This window comes from Procambarus clarkii, chromosome 7 (assembly GCF_040958095.1).
Source record: "Procambarus clarkii isolate CNS0578487 chromosome 7, FALCON_Pclarkii_2.0, whole genome shotgun sequence".
Taxonomy (NCBI): Eukaryota; Metazoa; Arthropoda; class Malacostraca; order Decapoda; family Cambaridae; genus Procambarus; species Procambarus clarkii.
The window spans coordinates 54,662,009-54,683,783 of record NC_091156.1 but is presented as its reverse complement, the minus strand read 5'-3'; positions in this window follow the sequence as shown (position 1 = coordinate 54,683,783).

Below are 21,775 nucleotides of genomic sequence, written 5' to 3'. Positions count from 1 at the left end.
ATAATAATGTCATGAGAGTATTCGTTTGCCTTGTTCGGGTAGAATGTAGACACAGTAGTCGCTTCTGTATATATTTATTGACTGAGATTGCAAGGTATATATCTGCCTAGCCGAGGTCCTTCTACTCTGAGCCTGAGGATAACTGAGGCTGCTGGGAGCATGCTTGATGCTCCTCTGTCTGGCATGACGTCAGAGGCCTACTTGCCTGTGATTGGTTACATTTCAACTGACAGAATTTTGAGTATAACACCGCTCGGACACGCTACCAAGTCGACGTCCCTTGTCGACAAGCTCTGGCTAGCTATATAGTTACAATGATACTGAAAGGACCTCGGTGGCATTCAATAATGGCTTACATGTGAAATTTGCATAATAAAACATTGAAAGAAGATCAGGTGTGCGTAATACAAACAACTCGGCATATATGCACCAAAAAAAAATTCATCATAATAGGTGAAAATCATGGTAACAATGCTTTGATTAAATCAGAGTATTAAGAACATGTGTATGTCTACTGATCAGATATGAACAATACAACTCAAGGTATTGCCTAAACAAAATTATTAACATGTGTCAATGGCATGTGCTTGAAAACCATACAAAATTAAACAATTATTACATTAATGGAACAAAGTTCTGACCTAACAACCACAATTGAATTTCAAGATAGATAATGATTTTTCTTTTTTTTTTTTTTTTCTCTTTTTTTTCTGAAATAATACAATATATTTACAAGACCAATGTACAATATATATAATGTGCAATATATTTACAAGCATATACAAGACCTGGATCAAGAAGACTAACATCTGCGTGATAGCAGTCAGGATTCACTGGCCTCAATGTGGTTGCTAGAACAATAATAACTCCTATGACAAGCACTGTAAAAATACAAATGGTAGTAGACTTAACAATGGCATCTAATTTATAACAAAATAAAGTTGAGAAAAACTATACATTATATATAATGGTAATAATAAGACACATGTGGTAGAAATACTGCAAATGATTGTTTTGAAAAAAAAAAACAGAATAACAGCAGAGTGCAATCAATTATAAATTCTGCGGATATCTACACCTAGCTCATCCAGAGCACTATACAACTCTGGCTCTGACTGAAGGTCCGGAACAGATGAAACTTCATGTGACAAACTATCATCTTGAGAGATATCCTCGTTAACATCTAGCCAATGGACGTGTGGTGAGTGCACGGTTGAAACGAGAGGTCTAGATCTAAGATTATAATTGCTAGTATGGGGTTGCTGAACATCAAGTGGTCTGTCAACCACAGAAGGTGGTGTCCGAGTAGGAGTATCTGTCTGGGTAAGTTCATTGTCATCTTCCTCATCAGTCTCGTCAACAGTCATTTTAGCTAACTTCATGTGGTCTAAATGTTCATTTATATACTCTCCTGTTAACAAGTTCTTAAGTCTGTATTTGTTACCTTTAATAAGCTCGATTACCTTATATGGACCCAAAAATTTCTTAGTTAACTTGTACATAGGACCAGACCTGTGTTGGTTAAGTATCATTACTACAGATCCAATAGTTATTTTATTGGGTTTAGCTCGTGCATTCCTTGCTAGAGTGAACTCGGCTGTTGCTTTGGACAGTTGTTCTCGTATTTTCTTGAATACTAGTTGCATTTGTCTACGCTTCACTTGAACAAAATCATCTACGTTATATAAAGGAGTAGGAGGTACGTTAATCAATTCATTAGGGAGGATCTTATCTGTACCATAAAGAATAGCGTGAGGTGTGTCACCAGTAGAAACATTAATTGAAGAATTTATAGCACACTGAATTAAGGGTATAAAATCATCCCAATTGTTGTTATCAAAATTCAACGTGACTCTCAAGGCATCTAACACTTTCCTGTTAGTACGTTCAGCTAGTCCATTACTTGCCGGATTATAAGGCATAATACTACATTTTTTGATGTTATATAAATCACACAAGCTAGTTAGAATACTATTACTGAATTCTGGTCCATTATCTGAAAGGATTACTTTAGGCATACTATATCTACAAATTATTTGGTCATGGAATGCGCTGGCTATGGTTTCTGCTGTTTTGTTCGGGATAGGAACTAGTTCGCAAAACCGTGAAAAATTATCGACCATCACAAGCAAATGTTTGTTCCCTTTCTCTGTTTCCGCAAAATTTGTCAATAAATCCATCGATATTCGTTCCCAAGGAGCTTTAGTTGCTGGGTACACCTGAATTGGATTAGGTCCTGAAACATGTCCCTTGTGCTGTAAACAAGTTAAACATCTGTCAACATAATGAGCAATCTCCTTAGCCATTTTTGGCCAAAAATATTTCAATCGACCTTGTTGGAGTGTACGATCCTTTCCTGGATGTGCACTTGCAGGAGCATCATGGATAATTTTTAACACAGTTGGTACCAAGACAGCTGGAACAACTAACTGACAACATTTCCTCGAGGCTGTCCCTAGCTTTACTACTCTACACAGTAAATTGTCCAACATAACTAGTTCTTTCAATGGTACTGGCGGTTTATGAATCGGGCGAGTGTCTTGCTTAGTCAAAAATTTAATGACAGGTGCCCATATGGGGTCTTGTCTTTGTTCCGTTTCTACTACTGTAGCATCTAATGCTGGGTAATTTAACTGAATCGCAGCTACGTGTCGAGAAAACGCATCCGCTACAACATTTTGCTTTCCTGGAATATATCCAAATGTGGGATTGAATTCTTGAATTGTGAGCAAATATCTAGCAAACTTTCCAACTGGATTCTTATTTTTGAACAAGGGAATTAATGGTTGGTGATCTGTAAGAACATGAACTGGGTAATTATAAATTGTATCCTTGAAATGTTTAAGTGCCCAAACAACTGCCAAGGCTTCTCGTTCTGTTGCACTATAATTTTTCTCTTCTTTAGATAATGTGCGGCTAGCATAAGCTATTGCGTAATCTCTGTGACCTTCTGTTTGAAGTAATGCAGCACCTAACCTATGTCACTAGCATCTGTAACCAACGTAAAAGGTTTAGAAAAATCTGGGTACCTAAGGACAGGTGACGAAATCAAGGCTGCTTTGAGTTTTTTGAATGATTGATCCTGGGCCTCTCCCCAAACAAAGGGTTCATCTTTTCTTTGCAACTTGTAAAGCGGAGCGGCTATAATAGAGAATCCAGCAATAAATGAACGATAAAATCCTACAAGACCTGTGAACTGTCTTACGGCTTCTGCGGTACGAGGTGTTGGAAAATCACGGGCAGCGATAATTTTTGATTCATTCAATGTAATACCTGAAGGTGTAACTGTATGACCTAGGAAATTAATCTTTTGCTTTAAAAATGAACATTTTGCAAGCTTTATTTTTAAATTAGCTTCAGCGAGCTTTGCAAGTACTTTCTCAAGGTTCTGGAAATGAGTCTGAACATCTTGCGACATGATTATGAGATCATCAAGGTAAACTAGAAGTGTACTTCCTATCAATCTACGAAATAGATTTGTCATGAGCCGTGAAAAGGTTATTGGACTACTACGCAAACCAAACGGCATTCTTTTGAAATGAAAATGACCATTGGGAGTACTAAAGGCTGTCAATTGTTTACTTTCCTCATCAAGGGGGATTTGCCAGAATCCCTGCAACAAATCTAACGTTGAGAATACTTTGTTTCGACCAATACTTTGCAACAAATCATTTAGAACTGGAAGTGGGAAACGATCAGGTATTGTTACTCTGTTAAGCTTGCGATAATCGATTACAGGTCTCCAAGTCCCATCTCGCTTTGGTACAAGAATCAATGGAGCGTTCCATGGCGAATTACTCGATTCAATTACATCACTCTGTAACATTTCTTCTACAAGTCTATCTGCTTCTGCTCTCTGAGAATGGGGAAGACGGTAAGCTGGTACATAAATAGGCGTAGTTCCTTGTTCAAGGGGAATTTTATGTGTAATAAGAGGAGTGAGACCTAATTTTTCTCCTGGTAGAGCAACAACAGCTCTATTCTTGTTCAAAATTTTCAAAAGCTGAGCCACAGAGTCAGGAAAATCAGTAGGACTGAGGTGTTGCGCTTGCACCTCTGGCTGAGATCCCTGTTCTCCTGGTGTGAGTGTACAAACAGTATGATCCATGGAGACATCATCCACAACTCGCACCGGTAACGAGTAATGGGCAAAATCTACAACATGGGTACCAGACTGGAGATGGATATCGGCATTACTTGTGTTCGCGATAAAAAGTGAGACAGTACCATCCTGCACTGTGTGCCAGGAGGGTTCAACAAATGTACCATTCACTTTACATGTTTCACTTTCCGCAATCACATCCGACAACTCAGGCACTCCCTGAACCTTAACTCTTATTCTGGTGAGAGAATGAGGGTGTAACACAGTGTCAGTAGCCGTGGAACCACTGACTTCAGAGATGGAAGCTGCCAGGCGAGCGAGACAACGAGAATCCGTTAGGGCGTCCCCTTCCAGAAAGTCCCGATACTCATTCTCCTTAACAACTGCACAACTACTATGCTTCAATCGAGTGCCTGTTTTCTCGGGTATGCTACCACGACAATGATCTGACAAACCTACGCTTGCAAGGCGGGTGTCAACAAAATTAACATAATCTGATTGAAGGTTGAACTCGTGGCCCTGTCGATACATGCTACACAAGGGTATGACATGGTCTTTGATACTTATGTTCCAACGATGGGGAAACAATGCAATATTTTCATCAATCATGGTGTACAGACCTAAGAGAATGTCTCCAGGAAAATGAATAATGTCAACAACTAAACATGTTATAGACAATGTGACATCATTGAACTTGAGTGGGAGGTCAATTTCACCCTGAACTTTTACTTTATTTCCTGAAATACCACTTAGAAAAGGTATGTGTGACTGTTTTAAAATAGTAGGGTGCTTACTTTCAATGTCTCTAAGAGCTGAGGGCTTGACAATATTAATTTTTGCACCTGAGTCAAGAAAAACTTTTAAAACTCTACCATGTACAATGGCTGATACAAGGGGACCATCACTTGAGACTGGACAAGTTACTATTTTTGACTTATGTTGTCTGGGATATCTGTGTCTTGTTTGTGTCAAATTTACTGTGGATCCGTCAACATCTACAACTGGTCTAGAGTCAGTGTCCTCCTCTGTCAAGTGTCCAAATCTATTTTGGGTAGCTACTGAATACACAGGGAGGGCACTAGGATTGGCTAGCTTGAATTGGTTAGCGGATGGCCTTGGGGGTTTCCCGACGACATGGAGTGAACATTCTGAGCTCCAGCATTCTGTGACTGAGCATTATAATTTGAAGTTGCATTATAGCTGGGCTGGGAGTTGTAATTACGAGAGTTCTGATAATGTCTTGGACGCTGTGAGCCTCGCCAAGACTGACCATGGGAGTTACGAGGTGGAGATGTCCTTTGCCTAGCTCTACAATCCGCAGTGTGGTGACCAACTTGTTTATGGTACGTGCAATATGGAAGCCTAGAATGATTAGATTGATGAGGGGGCCGAGAGAATTGTCTAGGAGGTGATGATCTAGGGGCGGACCAACAGTCCCTTGCAAGGTGGTTACTCTTACCACAATGCCAACATGAGGGAGTGGATGGTTGTGGACTATGGCGTTTCGGCATTTTATGAGGCGGCGAATTTGACTGGGGGCTACGAGCATGGGTACGCTTCTGCGACCAAGAGTTTTGAGAATTTGTGGGAGGATGCTGAGAGCTTGTGACTACATTTACAGCATCAGAGGGTGGCAACAGTTGAGCACTTCGGGGAGCTAGTTTATCTGCCGCATTGTTAATAGCCTCAAATACTTCACCAATTTCATGTTTAACACCAAAATTTTGTTGCTCAACGATTGGTTTTGTATGCTCGGGGGCAAAATGCATTAAAGTACCAAATGCTATCATTTTGGCCATAGCCTCAGGGGACAGATTATTGTCTTTATCTAACCAAGTTGAATTATTCATAGCAGAAACTAAGGCATACAGATACTGATCGAGACGGCTAGTAAACGCATTAAACGATTCACCAGGCTGCATGGTGGCATTGGCAATTTTCTTGACTAACCTATATGGGTCAAGGTCTCCTTTATTAACAAAGCGACGGCGAAAGAAATCCTTAAATTCAGGCCAAGACTGGAGGCTAACAATGGCTTTCTCATCAACAACAAAACGTGCATCACCTTTGGTTGTGTCCACGGCTGACCGTGCAATTGCTAAGTATTCGGCATCAGTAGGCTTAGAAAAACGTGCAACTGTTTTCGCTTCAACCTTACTAAACCATGATTCTAATAAACGCGATTCCCCAGCAAAAAGAGGAATAGCCATTTCCTGAGCTGATCTCTGGCCATTGGGACAAGCAACTGTTCCCATTGATTCTGAAGGGGTTTCAACAGTGGTAGGCATTGTCACAGCCGTGGAAGTAATATTTGAACGCAGATTATAATTAAGTGCACCTGGCATCAGAAATAGTATACACAAAAATAAACACAAAAAAATATCAACTTGGCTAAAGTAAAAATGGCAGAAATAAAATTATTAAATTGGGCTAGGCAAGAAAATAATTAAGAACAAGCAAATTGTAAACTAAATTTAGCAATCTTTCATTAAAAAAATGACTGGAATTAGATGTATGTAAATTAATTAAACCAGACTAAGCACAGCAATTTAGAATAAAAACTGGGAAATGCAATTGCAAAATTTCATTAAAAAGATTCAACACAACAAGTGGCAATGCAAGAAATATGGATGTAGCACATAAACTGGACACAGGAATGTATATAACTCCTATGGTAAAAGTTTAAAATAAAATGCTTAAAGGATAAATTTCAAGTTAGGTCTGGAGAAATTAAAAAAAATTATATTGCACAAATCCTTAACTGCTACTAAAACAAGGATTTCTTAATTCACTGGAATTTGAATTTACCAATAACACTCTAGGAGAACAATTAAAATTCAATGAAATTACTGTAAGAAGCAGGAATGTTGAAATCACACAGGAAAACTGTGGGGAGTGCAGTACTGAACCAGCTCCAATATTTAACAAGTCACTGAATGGTTAATTCACAGGATATTATGGGAATTATTACATAAGTCACTTTTTAACACTTGGCGCGTTGTTCTCAACTAGCAATTACTTATCTCAGGGTTGTAATTTATGAGGATCACCAGTAGCCAAAGTAGGAGAAGCGTCGTGAAGATCTGAAGAGGCCCATGTGAGGCGTGTTTACAAACTGGATGCGACGGCAGCGCTCCTGGCGGCGGTGGCGCGAGACTCAGGGACCCCACACTGTTCAGGCTAGAGGCACGAAGATAAATTCTGACGACGACAATATTGCGACGATGGAATAACCAGTTGATACTTGCGACGATGGCTGACGACGATTGCAGTAGCTTGCACCCTCACGAAGCTTGATACTGTCAGCTTGGGTGGCGGTGGTGGTGGTGGTGGGTGTAATAGGTGGTTCCCTCGTGGTGGCGCGAGGTTCAAAAATGGCTGGCGCGGGAAGCTTCCTTCCTCCTCACTGATGAGTGAGCGTTCTCACAGGAAAATATTGACCCTTACTTCTAAAACGTTAGCCTGGAGTAGTGGTTGATGGCAGGACCCCGGTCTGGCACAATATTTGATGCGTGGGTGGCAGGATGGCGGCTTATGGCGGTGGCGGTGGCGGCGGTTTTGGCTGGAACACGAGGCGATGCTGGGTACTGGAACTTTTGCTTCCAGAAAAAAATTTCTGGATCCCACTGCTGCTACCAGTATTCGTTTGCCTTGTTCGGGTAGAATGTAGACACAGTAGTCGCTTCTGTATATATTTATTGACTGAGATTGCAAGGTATATATCTGCCTAGCCGAGGTCCTTCTACTCTGAGCCTGAGGATAACTGAGGCTGCTGGGAGCATGCTTGATGCTCCTCTGTCTGGCATGACGTCAGAGGCCTACTTGCCTGTGATTGGTTACATTTCAACTGACAGAATTTTGAGTATAACAAGAGTGAAATAAGTATAAACTTTCAAAGGGTAGTGTCGTCCCGTCACCGATGCCGGGTAACAATTTCACCACTTCCCACACTCTTGCGGGCGGGCCGCAATCATTATTCTACGCTTATATTCATATCACCGTGTTGGGAATTTCATTGCGAGTCCATTGATACCAAAGGTAACGCTGTAGGACAAGTGTGGAGGTGATAACAATCCCAAGAGTAAAAACATTTTGTTGCTGTTGGGCGCTCACGGCGAGTCATCTTCGTAGTTATTTATTTGGTGCTGGTATCCCTATACGTTTCGTGACTTTTTGTTACTGATGTTCTTCTAGAGAATTTTATTGCGAACACGTTGGTACCAAAATGAAATGCGTAGCTCAAGAACTAAGGTCAGGAGAGTAAAAAGAGTATACACATTTTTGTTTTTACGCTTACGCGGCAAAACGCCAGGAGCACATCCGGTTTTTTTTTTACCTTCGCCGGGAGGCTGAAAGTGGGCCCGCCCGCAAGAGTGTGGGAAGTGGTGAAATTGTTACCCGGTATCGGTGACGGGACGACACACGGTGCTTTGAAGTTTATACTTATTTCACTCTCATGACAACAATGGCTGATCACTTCCTTCCTCACTGACGCCTCCCTCACTTTGTAGAGATGTCAGTAACTGATAGAAGGGTCACATTTACTTTACTTTGATACTGATAATTAAGTTAATTAAAATGAGATGTTTTTATGATGGTAAAAGTCCAAAGACTAATGTACTGTATAGTGCATATTGTTGATGTGGCTTTGTTGTACTGCCTACAAAGTTCAACAACACGTGTACCGTTCTCATGCTTCCGAATGATCTCTTGTTTCTCCTCTATTGTCATCCTCACATGAGCTTTCTGGCCTTTATCCTTACCACTGGCTTTCTTGGGACCCATGGTGAGATATATAATAACAAATTGTATAGACAAATCACCAAAAATCCAACAAAACACTGAAAATCCGCGAGAAGAATTGATGTGGGGGTAGTCACTGAGCGCGAGACAATGGTAAACTGAGGGGCGGCGGGGCAGAGGGGCGACGATCGCTGAACCACCACGCGCTAGGTCGGCCTGTACGCGTATCAACAAACTCGCGTCCCGAGGTAACCCTCGCCTTCCGAGACAAATTTTTGGAGTAAATACTGCTCGTCTTCCGAAAAACTCGCATACAGGGACACTCGCATTCCGAGGTACCACTGTATTTAAGAATAATTCCCAGCAGAATAGCTGGTGAATTTATAATAGTATGTGGCAATGATATCCTGTTTTCTATTGATGGAAAATTCCACTACAAGCTACATTTTCTACGGGTTAACTTGTGTATACAATGGCAGCAATATTATCTGCAATTGCATGTAATATTATTAAATGGTGTCGGATTTTCCGACATAATTCCCCAGGGGGCTGCCCACGGGTCGAAGTCCTATTTAGAACAGACGAACACCAATACTCCTCCTTCGCATTATTAGATTAATTTGATGTTAGTAGTTAGTAATCACACATTTGTGCATCTGTTCGTACAGGATGGATGTTCCGTACTAGAGTTGCAGGGGTTAGAAGTCTAATGCGATTTCATTTCCCTGTTAACTCTTGAAAGGCTAAGATTCAAGCCTAAATACATATTATTTAACCCAGAAGACTGAATGTGATCAAGTACTACAGTCAAGTATGATTCAGGGACTGCAGTGAGATCAGTGACATAAGATATAACTTGAAGCTTGTTCAGGTAACTGGTCACTGATATATAAATACTGAGGCCCATGGAAATCATCTTGATTAAATAATAAATGTATCAAATCAGTCATCAGATTGGGGTTTAATTTAGTTAATTGATTCAGAGGATTGAATAGCCCATCATTAAAGTCAAGTATGGTTCTGAGACTGCAGTGGGTTCAGTGACATTGGTCGCAGTGACTTGTAGCTGTTTAGGCTACTGTTCACTGATTTGCCACTGAGGCCTCATGAACTCATCTTCAGCTTTAAATGATGATATTAACATCAACCTCTGTTGCTTTAGTCAGCTGTAATCTCCTTAGTATAATGCTACTGGAGAAATATAATCAGCTGACAAATTTAGATTTCTACTGGTATTGTTTATCTACAGCCATAGGTTTCCTCAGGCTTAATACTGGGCCTGAGAGTAATTTGCCTCCTGCAGAGTTTAGCATGGTTATGCCCTGATATTTAGTAGGGCTACCAATGAATCGATGGTAGTAGTCTGTCCCTACAAGGAGACCAAAGTCGGTGAGGTGATCAGACTTAATATTATCTGCCAATTTTATTCCTCTATTTGCCAGGAATTTGGCTGTTGCTCTCAGACCTTGAACTTGTAGGTCTACTGATATTTTGTCCTCCACAATGGCTTGTACTTGACAGACGTACCTGCCTAAACGTACTGATGGTTGTACCACCTGGAAGATTTGAGGTCCTGCATCTGTTATAAACCCTGAGATGTTGAATGACATCTGGGTTACAGGCTTTAATTGTTGTTCATCTGCCAATCTTTTAGTGACATGTTCTCTGGGACCCTTGGTCAAACAACCCACGGGTATGGACCCTGGCCCTCTTATTCTGGATGATAATTTGGGCAGTAGGCAAAGTTGTATTACCTTTAGACTTTGCCGATTGGACACTCGTTGTTTGTTGCACCTTGCAGTACTGTACTGTGGTGGGAATGCTATCTTCCACCTTGGGGTTTGGAGACGTTGTTTTGGTGTCTCTGTACAATGTTGCATGGTGCTGACCTTTGTTACACCTATTACAGGTGTGTAATTGGGTATCACAGTCGTTGATGATATGTTTCCTGAGGCACCTCGTGCAATGTTGCAAATCTTTGAGTCGCTCAACACGGGCGTCACTATCAGGAAAATTAGGGCAATGGTACATTGAATGTTTCTCGTTGCAGAACAAACATGTTCCTTAGTTTCCAGTACCCTTTGGTGTCACGTTCTTGGGTGACACAGTAACTATAGGCTTGGAGGGTCCCACTGCATATACGCCCACACTGCCACTATTCCACTTTGGTGTTGAATTAAATTGTCTAGATTGATTTGGAGTACCTTTGGTACTCTGTGGTTTACTATTATTGGTTTCTGAGGGTTTACTTGGTGGTTTTAATTTGTCATGTGTTCGTAATTGATGAACTACTGACTTTAAACCTTCAGATATTTCATTCATGGATAAGATACTTTTATTGTAATGAGCACTCATTTGTCTCAATATGTCCCTAGGTATTTTCTCCTGGACAATTATTTTCAAGACCCACTCAGCCCCGTTTGTATCTGCTGTCAGGCTGAGGGCATTGATCAATGATTCTACCTCCAGCTTGAAGACTTGGAGTGAATCAGCTGAAGCCTCCGGTGGGGGTAAATGCAACAGCTCATGAACTAAATGTGATGTTCTTACTTCTGGATCAGCATAATTATCCTTGAGGAGTTTTACTGCCAGATCATAGCCGTCATTAGTTAATCTCAGATGGGATACTACTGTTTTAGCCTCACCTGATAATTGGCCTTGCAAATAAGAGAATTTACTACTCTTTGGTAAAGATTGTTTTGAGTCGACAAGGTCAACGAATTTGTTCCAAAATTCGTCCCAATCTTCCTCGTCTTTTCCTGAGAAAGTGGGTAAATTAATTGGAGGGAGTCGAGCTTCTGCTTGACTCGTATTAGATGAAACTGTTGTTGTTGTTGTTGTTTTTGCCTTGTTCTGGGCAATTAATTTGACGTAAGGCTGTAACGTGGCGTGAGTGTGATTTTCATAACTCGCTAGATCAACCATAATGTCGTCTATTTCTGTTTCTGATAAATTGGCGTTGGCAAGTTCAGCCACATATGTTGCTATTTGGCATTTGATTTGCTCAAATTTATCTGCAGCTGCTTGATAATAGCTTTCCAGGTCAGCATAATCAACTGGTTATTGTTGTGACAAATCCTCACATTTCTTGATCTGTCTTGTTAAGTGGTCTTTAAGACCTGCAAGGGCTCTTTTCATTCTCCATACTGGCTAGTTGGTAAAACCTTGTGGGGCTTGTACTTGGGCTGCTCATAATGCTGAATAAGCACTGATGGTAGCCTAGGGTCAAAATTCTGCACTCACTAGGCGATAATCCTACCTCTACTAGAGGTTAGCACTTAAAATTAACACACATTATATATATACAATCATACACACTAATGATTTGAGTGATAAACCAGTGTCACTGGAAGCACCTTTAGGCTAGCTCCTCCCTAGGATGGTATAGACACTAATTAATCATTCAAAGGTGTAATGATCATAAGTAAATTATTATATACACAACTCAACTCGAGTTGATAAAAATTACTCCCAAAATAGGGCTTGTACCATTCATTAATGGTGCTAGGTTGTTCAATATAGTACAACTAGACTATAGTAATAATGGGACTAGGATGAACAATAAATAGTTCAACAAGTCAATGGTAATATCCTACCCTGTTGTGGGTTGGCAATTGGTAAATATTATATTGAGAACACTAGTGCAATGTTTTAAATAATTCTCAATTTTGGAGAAATAATATACACAATTATTGATGATAGCCTCTTAATTAGCCTCAAGAAATTTCTAACATTATCAAGAAGTATTAAATATTATTAGTGACCTCGCAAAATTAACACCACGAAATCCGTGAACAATCTCGCGAGGACACAGCCACTAATTTGGCTGGATTCAATATAAGCGCTGTCATCTCACAGAATAACACGCCACCAAATCGGTGGGTGACCATGAAACCGCTGATGAAACTGGACTGAGTTGAGGGGCTCGTGAACTCGCTCGAGGGAGGCTACGCTGCCAGTCTTTGACTGGCTAAGTATTGTTATTGTATAAATCGCACTGCACTAGTACCAGTGTATTTAATAAATCCACTGGTTAACTGGCTCATCCTGTACTATGATGACCAAATAATCTGTCATCTGGCTCGAAGATGACCAAATAATGTGGGAACCGACCTGTGAGATTTATATTTAATTTATATGAATTTATATTTACGTTAATTTATATATTTTGATAGCAATTTGTATGATGTTAAGTGGACTGTATTTCTGAAATAATCTCACAAATCGATCCATACACATTAGGGGGGTTTATATTGAATTTATATATATGCAGAAAATCATACTACAGTAATAAACTACATATATTATTATACATTGAGGAGGTTCCTTATCTTATTTGTACAGCAGGCCTTATTCCACCAGGTTTAACTAGGATGTAGATACCAAATTATCCTCATTTGAGGCTGCTTCCATCACCCAGTAACTGATATACCAAGCTTGCTTCCTCTTCTTGTTCCTGTCAAAGGGCGCTAGCTGTAAAGCCAGAATCCTAATATATGACAGGTATATCAGAGAAAACACTGTATAATGATTCAGATAAGGACCAAGACTTAATTACCTTTTTTGAGTCGATCATTTGTGTTCTCACTGGTTCGCCCAATATCTACCTAACATTAATGGCCAAAAATGATTAGATAAACGGGTTTCAAAAAAACATTTCCCTTGGGGTTGATGATGGAAGACCTTTGGTTTCCATAACACTTTGTCCAAGAGAATTTATCGGAGCCGAATTTGCCCCACGACTCTCAGGTCTTAACAACAATGGCTGACCACTTCCTTCCTCACTGACGCCTCCCTCACTTTGTAGAGATGTCAGTAACTGATAGAAGGGTCACATTTAAATTTACCCTGATACTGATAATTAAGTTATTTAAAATTAGATGCTTTTATGATGGTAAAAGTCCAAAGACTAATGTATTTAAGAATAATTCCCAGCAGAATAGCTGGTGAATTTATAATAGTATGTGGCAATGATATCCCATTTTCTATTGACAGAAAATTCCACTACACGCTACATTTTCTTTGGGTTAACTTGTGTATACAATGGCAGCAATATTATCTGCAATTGCATGTAATATTATTAAATGGTGTCGGATTTTCCGACAAGTGTACAATGTGTTAAATAAGTTGCAAATGTAAATAATTGAACATATAATATAGAAAACACAAACAATATTTGTGGACACATTTGCGATACTTGTAACACATTTTCTTTGAACAGTACGGATGTTCTATTTCCTGAATATTGTATACATGTTCAATATACATAGAATTAGCCAGAAAAAACAAAGAAATGCATTTGTAATTGTGCAGAAAAAATGATCAAAAAATTATTTGCGGCAACTCGCGCTTGTTGAATCTGGCGCACGACTGCCTACAGGAGGCTACAGAACGAACAACCACCAAGCTGTGATGGCACCCAACATTTTCTGGACACCACTGCGGCTAAAGTAAGTACATTTGTGCAATATTTTCAACATATATGTGATCAGAGGAGGGCATTTAACACTGCTCGAAAGAAAAATAATTTTTGGCAAAGAATTTCTTTTCAGCACACAGCGGGAATATCATATTTTAAGGCAGCGCAGCACAGTGGTTAAAGAACTTCAGAGCCACATAGGGCCTGCGAGAATCAGCTTAAAAACAAATGAACCTTGCTTCATAAATAGGAACTGGCATGTATACTAGAACACATTTTGTGTAAAATTCACGAAATTTCATAAAGTTCAGCAGTAACATGAAATCGTTTACAGAGGATAGTGGCACAAACAGGTTTGATAAAGAAAAATAACTGAGCAGCCAAAGCTCTCAGCAGACTTTGACTCTTCCGTAAAATGAACAGTAGCAAGTGAATGGCAGATAAACTGTTAGAAGAAAGACTATTTCATAATTGTAGAAAGACTCTCATGAGATATGCCAGTACCGATCACGGATCTTAAAGCGACGCAACGCCGGTTGCCTGAGTAGTTTAGGGATGCTGATTCCATACCGTTGTGCACCTTTAATATTTTCTTCTAAGTGAATGCTCTGGATTGGAGAAGGATGAAAAGAACCAGAGCCCGAGTGCAAGCTGTGCGAAACACCGCGCCAGACTATGATGGGAAGGGAAGGGAACTATCAGGGGAAAAGCGCAAAGCCAAGTGCTATATAGCACTTGGAAGGGGTCAGGATAAAGATTTGGGATGGGACGGGGGGAAGGAATGGTGCCCAACCACTTGTGGACGGTCGGGGATTGAACGCCGACCTGCATGTAGCGAGACCGTCGCTCTAACGTCCAGCCCAAGTGGTTGGACAAGGGTCGATGGAGAACCCAATGAATATGTGAAACAGCTATAGTCTAGTTAGATGGCATTAGAGAGCATAAACAGAAACACGTTCACTATCTGAAAGTCCCCCTTCCTCTCCTCTCACATAATATAGGTAAGGTAAGACCTTGAGAGCACTGACCCAGAGATAATTGACATAGGACGACCAAGACAGGTTGAAGTAAGGGTCCAAAAATTTTGCATACATGCTGGTGAGAGTAGCATGGAAGGAGAGGTGCTGGTGAGAGTAGCATGGAAGGAGAGGTGCTGGTGAGAGTAGCATGGAAGGAGAGGTGTTAGTGAGAGTAACATGGAAGGAGAGGTGCTGGTGAGAGTAGCATGGAAGGAGAGGTGCTGGTGAGAGTAACATGGAAGGAGAGGTGCTGGTGAGAGTAGCATGGAAGGAGAGGTGCTGGTGAGAGTAGCATTGGAAGGAGAGGTGTTGGTGAGAGTAACATGGAAGGAGAGGTGTTGGTGAGAGTAACATGGAAAGAGAGGTGCTGGTGAGAGTACAGCATTGCGAGAGGACACAATGAGATCGTAATAACAGAGAGAGAGGCAATGAGTGAAATACTAAAAGGGCTAGAGACGGAAAACGCTGAACAAAGCATTGAGAAGGTGTTAAGGAAGAGAGAGCAATGACGACAGAAGCAAGGAAGAAACTTAGGGTGAGAGGAGAGAAACAGTAAATCACAGCCCAAAACACAACGTCCCAGAGGTAAGAGGAGAACCCACAACCAGCAACCCAGTAACACAAGAAGGGACGGCCACATCACCACCCTCCTCTGCATTGAAATCCCTCTCTAGCCCGAACCCTCCCTGCCCTCACTCAAATACTCAGCCATCCCTCCATTCCCTTCACCCCATACCCGTCCTGCTACCCCTCTCCCACTCCCACCATGCCCCCCTCTCCCTCTCCTCCCTCTCCTCCCTTTTCCTCCTCCCTCTTCATTCCTTAACCTCCCTGTCCTTCCCTTCACTTGACCCCTCATCCCTCTCCCCAGTATCCTCTGAGACCCTGTTAAAACCACCTCACAAATCCTAACCGCTAAGGAACAGCTTGCCCCATCAGCAGAACGCTCACCAAGAAGGGGACATGAGAAGGAACAGAAGAAAGTGAGTGTCAAGGCCATGGACACTAACGTAAATGATAATACAAATAAAACAAATGAACCTGGAGAATGGGTACTAGAAGAAAACCCAGACATAATAACACTCACAGAAACAGAACTAACGAAAACCATAACAAATGCAGTGTTTCTACTGGAGTACTATGTTGTGAGGAAAGATAGAGAAGGAAGAGGAGGTGATGGTGTAGCTCTGCTGATAAGAAAAGGCTGGAGTTATGAGGAGATGATTATTCAGGGCTATAAAAGTTTCAGAGACTACATAACAGGTACCTTAGCAATTGGAGGAGAACAACTTATAATCGTAGTCATATTTAACTCCCCTACATATTGACAGAAGATCCAGACAGGAATATGGCAAAAAAACATGGCCACCATTAATATAATAAAGAGAGCAGCTTCTGTTGCTAGCAGGAAAGGATCTGGACTACTATTCATGGGGGACTTCAACCACAGGAAGATAGATTGGGAGAACAGAGACCCCACTCGGAGACATGGAAGACCAGACACATGAAGAGCTAAGCTGCTGGATGTGGCAACAAGAAACTTTCAAAGCCAACACATCAAAGAACTGATAAGAATGAGAGGGAAAGATGAACCAGCCATGATTGATCTGATATTTACCCTAAAGAAGTTGAATATAAGGGAAGTTTAGTTGGAAGCACCCTTGGGAATGAGTAATTACAGTGTATAGATCCTTGAGTACCTGGTAAAGCTTGGAATTATCTCCCCCCCCCCCAAAAAAAATAGGAAACAATAGCTGGCGTTTCAAAAGGGGAATTATGAGGTGATTAGAAGTTTCCTAAAGGATATACCATAGGACACAGAACTCAGAGCTACGTCCGAACAAGATATAATGGACTATGTCATCCAAAAGTGTCAGGAGGCAGTAAACAGGTTATCCCGGCCCAAAAGCGAAAATCCAAGAAGCAGAAGATGAATCCGTTGTATAGTTAGGCATTTATGGAAGCAAAGGAAGAGAGCAAAAGGGCGTGGAGGAACTTCCAGAATAACAGTACACCAGAGATCAGCGAGAGATACCTGAGAACCAGGAATGAGTATGTTAGTGAGATAAGAGAAGCAGAAAAAAAAATGTAAATAGTATAGTAAATAAAGCCAAGACCGAACCCATGCTACCCCACAGTCACATCAGGAGGAAAACAACAGTGAAAGAACAGGTGACAAAACATAGAAGGGTTGAGAACAGGTATACAGAATATGACAAAGAGGTGTGTGAAGAACTCAACAAGTGGTTCCAGGAGGTCTTCACAACAGAACGAGGAGAGGTCACTGCGTTAGGAAAGGTGCAGTTAACCTGGTGGCCTTGGAAGGGTTGGAAATTACCAGAGATGAGGTCAAGAGATATCTGTTGGATCTGGACGTGAGTAAGGCTGTTGGTCCAGACAGAATCTCACCATGGTTATTGAATGAGTGTGCAGAAGCACTTTGCTTGCCACTCTCCATAGTGTATAGTAGTATACTATAGTATTCTATATATATATAGTGTATAATAGAGACGGAAGACATACCAGAAATTATGGAAGACAGGTAATGTATTCCCAATATACAAAAAGAGAGACAGACAAGAGGCACTGAACAACAGGCCAGTGTCCTTAACCTGTATACTATGCAATGTGATGGCGAAGATCGTGAGAAAAAAAAATAGTAACAAATCTGAAGAGAAGAGCCCTGACGTGACAAATAGCCAACATAGGTTCAGGGATGATAAATCTTGCCTTACTGGCTTAATAGAATTCTACAACCAGGTGATAAAGATTAAGCAAGAAAGAGAAGGATGGGCAGACTGCATTTTCTTGGAATGCTGGAAAGCCTTTCACACAGTACCCCATATGAGGCTGGTACATAAGCTCGAGAAACAAGCAGGAGTAACTGGTAAGGTGCTCCAGTAGATAAGGGAGTACCAAAGCAATAGGAAGCAGAGTTACATTGTGGGGTGAGACCTCAGATTGGCGTAAAATCACCATTGGAGTCCCATAGGGCTCTGTACTCGGTCCTATCCTGTTTCTGATATACGTAAATGATCTCCTACAGAGTACAGACCCATTCCTCTCAATGTTTGCTGACGATGCCAAAATTATGAGTAGGATTATGACAGAGGAGGACTGCTTGAGGCTTCAGGAACACCTAGGCAAACTGAAGAAATGGTCGAACAAATGGTTGCTAGAGTTTAACCCAAGAAAATGTAATGTAATTAAGATGGGTGTAGGGAGCAGGAGGCCAGATGCAAGGAATCATTTGGGAGATGAAGTTCTTCAAGAGTTAGAGAGAAAGAAAGATTTGGGGGTTGATAACATGCCAGATCTATCCCTTGAAGCCCACACCAAGAGGATAACATCAGTGGTATATGCCAGACTGGCCAACATAAGAACGGATGCTAGAAACTTGTGTAAGGAATCATTCAGAACTTTGAACACCATATGTCAGACTAATCCTGGAGTATGCAGCTCCAGCATGGAGTCCATATCTAGTAAACCATAAAACTAAACTGAAAAAGGTTCATAGGTTTGCCACCAGACTAGTACCTGAACTCTGACGTATGAGCTCCAAGGAGAGGCCTTCAGGAATTAAACCTGACGTCGCTGAAAGACAGAAGAATTAGCGGGGACATGATCACCACATACAAGATTCTCAAAGGAATTTATAGGGCAGATAAAGCTATTTAACAATGGGGCACACCCACAAGGGGACGCTAGAGTACCCAATTGAGCCACAGAGATATTAGAAAGAACTTTTTTGGTGTCAGAGTAGTTGACAAATCGAATGCATTAGGAAGAGAAGTGGTGAAGGCAGAGTGCATAAACAGTTTCAAGTGTAAATATTAAGCCAATAAGGCAAGATTTATCCTCCCTGAACCCATGTTGGCGATGTATCAGGTCAAGGCCCTTCTCTCCAGATGTGTTACAATGTTTTTACTCACGATCTTCGCCATCACATTGCATGGTATACAGGTTAAGGACACTGGCCTGTAGTTCAGTGCCTCTTGTCTGTCTTTCTCTTTTTGTATATTTGAAATACATTACCTTTCTTCCATATTTCTGGTATGTCTCCCGGCCCTAATGACCTACAATACACTATGAAGAGTGGCAAGCATAGTGCTTCTGCACACTCTTTCAATACCCATGGTGAGATTCCGTCTGGACCAACAGCCTTACTCACGTCCAGATCCAACAGATATCTCTTGACCTCATATCTTGTAATTTCGAACCCTTCCAAGGCTGCCTTGTTTACTGCCATCTTTCCTAATGCAGTGATCTCACCTCGTTCTGCTGTGAAGATCTCCTAGAACCACTAGTTGAGTACTTCACACACCTCTTTGTCATACTCTGTATACCTGTCCTCACCCATTCTACATTTCATCACCTGTTCTTTCACTGTTGTTTTCCTCTTGATTTGACTGTGGAGTAGCTTTGGTTCTGTGGTTTTTATTTGCTATATCATTTTCATACTTTTTATCTGCTTCTCTTCTCACACAAACATACTCATTCCTGGTTCTCAGGTATGTCTGTATTTGACAGGCGCGTACCATCGGCACGGGCCCACTTTCCTTCCTCTGCTGGCAACACTTGATTCATGTCCATACACAGAACCAATTTCCCTTCTTGTGACTGTGTTGTTCCTTTCACTCTCGCACTCTCCTGCTCCTCTGGGAAGTACGGCTTTGAACGGTTGATATGACAAACCTGTGTCTTGTGGGAGCGATTCGGTTTGCTGATCTCATAACTTACCCGACCCACACGCCTGACAACCGAGTATAGGACCACCAAAGCGTGATTCCGTCACTCTACCTCTCCCAGGTAGCAACATCATCACTCTGGTTCCCACCTCTAACTCCCTTAGGTCTGCATTCCTGCATACCAGATCGACATCTTCTTTTGAGCTGTCTTCAGGTGCTCAGCAGCCAGCTCCTTCGCCGTTTTCAATCGTTCTTGGAATTTCTGCACATACTCCTCCACTGTCACTAACGTCTTCTCCGCCGTCAACTGCTCCTTCAGCATCAATAACGGGCTCCTCACTTTATGCCCGAATACTAGTTGGAAAGGAGAGAATTCCAGAGACTCAACTATAGCATCTCTGATTGAAAATCGGGCTGGGTAGACAGCCTCGTCCCACTCCTCCTCCCTGTTCCTCACAATACACTCTCAAAACAGTCTTCAGGGTGGAGTGGAATCTCTCAATCGCTCCCTGCGATTGAGATCTCTAGGGTGACGATCGTAGTTGGGCAATTCCCCAAATTGCAATAGCCTGCCTAAACCACTTCGACTGGAAAATACTTCCGCAGTCAGACTGGATCTCCTTGGGCACTCCTACCCAAGCAAAGGATCGCTGAAAGTGTCCCATGACACATCTTGATGTCACCTTCTGTACTGGGATCGTCTCTGGAAATCTCATCGAAGCACACATGATTGTCAATAAGTAATTATTTCCCTTTCTTGTCCTAGGTAATGGTCCCACCACGTCGATTATTAGGCGTTCAAACGCCTGGCCAAACGCAGGAACTGGAACCAAAAGTGCTTTCGGGATGGCAGGGACGTTCTTCCCCGCCCTCTGGCACGGGAAATACGTCTTGCAGATTTTTCTTACATCCGCGTCCATGCCCGGCCAATAAAAATGTTCCCGAAGCCAGTTTAAGGTCTTAGTCACTCCCAAATGACCCGCGGTATCCACTGAGTGTGCAAGCATCAGCACCGTGCTTCTGTACTGCGCCGGCACCACCACCTGATGCCTTACTCTCAGCATACCATCACCCGCTTCCTCCCTTACCGGTCTCCATTGCCTCATTAGCACTCCCTTCTCCATGAAGAAGTGAGTCAGTGACTCGGGTCTGGTGAGACCTCCTTCTGCCTCCCGCACCAACTCCGGAAACTCTTCCCTCTGCATCTCACCTAGATGGGCGCTGTCCATACCTGGTGAGTGGTAACTGGTGGAGTGGAGACTGGTGAAAGTAACTTGGATACCCTTATCTGACTCTTCCTCACCTATCACTTGTCCTATGGCCTCCTCTCAGAACAAATGATCGAGCTCCAGGTCACCCGGCATGTCCTCTTCGGCGTGACAGGATCCGCTCACATCACCTTCCCTGACGCCGTCTCAACATCACCGCGCATACCGGAAATGCCACTCTCGCAATTTCCGTCGCGTCACTTCTGGCATCCGTTGTGCTGCTCTGTCGATAGGGCTCTATTCACTCTGTGCCCTTAATCGAGTTCAAGAGTACACAATCCCCCACAGGAGGCGTTCCCTAGGATCAACTGAGCTTCCATTCTGGGCAGTCTCTACCACGAGAGTCTGGCAACCATAGTCTGAATCAAGAGTCACTTTATGAAGGGGCATCCTCACTTGTCCCCCCAACGTTCTTATCAGGGCTTCCCATGTACTGTAACTTTTGTAGTCCTCGGGGAAGAGGGATTCACTAACAAGGGTGAAGTCGGATCCCGTGTCCCTCAGCATCCTTCCTGGTACAGGATCAGCTCCTCTTA